The sequence below is a fragment of the Salarias fasciatus genome, chromosome 13, assembly GCF_902148845.1.
Source record: "Salarias fasciatus chromosome 13, fSalaFa1.1, whole genome shotgun sequence".
In the NCBI taxonomy this organism is placed as follows: Eukaryota; Metazoa; Chordata; class Actinopteri; order Blenniiformes; family Blenniidae; genus Salarias; species Salarias fasciatus.
Window position 1 is genome coordinate 24,076,653 of NC_043757.1, and position 2,191 is coordinate 24,078,843.

The following is a 2,191-nucleotide window of genomic DNA, read 5'->3' on the forward strand; positions in this document are numbered from 1 at the left end:
AGCTCCCCCAACTTTAAGCTGGTGCAAAACGTTGGTCTTATCAACCTTATCTTCATGTTAACATCAAAGCTAAAATAACCTGTCTTCCTAAATGAGTCAAGCGGAGGGAAAATAAGTTGGGGCAACATGAGAGAATTAACTGTTGAATTAACAACATCACAGTTTTGTGGTTGGTTCAGTTTTTGAGGAGAACAGTGTAATTAATCAGGATTAAATCATTAATTATTTCACTAAAATAAAGAAAAATGTTACAGGAAGAGAAAATCTCAAGGCAAGAAGGTACTGACTTTGTCTACTTAAGTATTTGTATTAATGAAGAATATATTCTTAATATTTAACAACTTTATGGCATGACACTAATGGTTTACACAAATTGGCTTTGTTTCCACTTGCATGTGAGCTTTAATAAAGTTTATAAATAGTTTTTATCATTCACTCATTTCTTCTTAAATTGTAATGGCACCCAAATTGCCCATTCCCACTGAGCACCAGCTAAAAATTTAACTCTGCTTTTGAAATACGATAAAACAAATACTTACATTTCAAGAGAAGTTATTTTAAAAACCACTAATGGAAACAGTCCCATTAACTGAGATATTATGTTGTCTTCATGGCAGAAAGTGTATATGATGAATAATTAAATAAGCAGCATGCTCACAACATTCACTTACATGTTGGATGAAAGTAATGCTGCTTGCTTGTATCAGGGGAGGACATGAAGACCGCTCTGAGATACCAGAAGCCGGGCGGTTAGCATGAGCACATCTGGTATAAAGTTTCCATATGACAGACTATAGGTATCCTGAGACATATGGGCTCAGTGAGAATCAATACAGACGAGGAAGTGTGGTGGTGTGGGTCCGGCATGTGCAGCTTTTGGAAAAAAAGCCTTTTTTTTTTTTACTAAAATGAGGCATTTGCATAGCAAAAGTATGGATTCAGGAGGAAAAAAACAACCAGAGACATAAAGATTATTTGTCATCTACTGACAGTTTTTCATATTTATTTATGAGAGATTGTGGTTTAATGGAAAAAAAAAAAAGCAGTTTTGAAGCTCATAGTGATTTTGCAGTTACTGTAAGTGACTCTGGATGAGTCAGCTGAATGCTTACGTTTAAATATCATCGCATGCAAATACACAGAAGATATCTTTAGACCTCTGTGGTGAGTAGTTATTGATTTCGTTTTCATCTCACAATGATTCAGCTATGCATTTGCATTGTTGGCACAGGAGTTTGGAAAAGCAATTACAGGTCTGAGTCTTGCTCAAGGAGGCAGGATGCATCTAGTGGGCCTGAAACAACAACTTCTGCCTGTGAGAAGCTCGCCAAGACCGCCGCGCTTGTCCCGCACAGCGTTATCACGGCTTGTGGGGAAAGTTTCATATGGCTCCTCTGGAGAGGAGGAGTGTGAAGCCGCTTCATTTCATTAACTAGATGGTCATTTCATGATGCGTGCTCCACCTGACCCGATGCCGAGGGAAAAACACCGTTTAGCACCGTCTCACACACACAAACATCGGACAGATATGAATCGCTCCTCTGAACTGTGTCTCCGAGCCGCACAATGAACGTGTTAAATATGGAAAACATGTTGAGGGCTGAGGTGCTTGGAGGGGCCTCGTCTGATGAATTGGATTTGTGTAATTTCCTTGATTTTCTAATACAATGAGTGCAAGAGGTGGCGGTCCCATTAATGACGCTCCTTTGTGAGCTGTGCATCTTGACCCTCATTAAAGTACTGTCACTTGGACGGCAGATGGTACCCACACGCGCGCACAAAGAGGAGGAGTGGCCATGGCAACGGACCCATAATGGTCGGCCTGGTGTGTCGTGGAATCACTCGGCCTAATTTGTTAAGTACCACCTCGGCGTATTTGATTTAATCATTCTATTTTGTGCACAAAACAAGGGGCATCAAATAAGCCCTCAGCTGCCCCCCCCCCCCCTCCACCTTCCTCACAAACTGAGAGCAGCTTTCGTGGATTTATCAGATAAATGTTTTTATGCTGTTTTTTTCCACTGTGCCGCAGCTTGTTGTTGATTAATAAACTTGGATAACTTGGATGTCAGTGGTTTAGCAGATGGGCTGCGGCGAAATAAATGGATGAATCCAAAAACTCTCAGAGAGGGTATGTTTTTAATAAAGCCAAAAATAAAAGCATGTACAGAACAAAAAGTGATAATCCAGC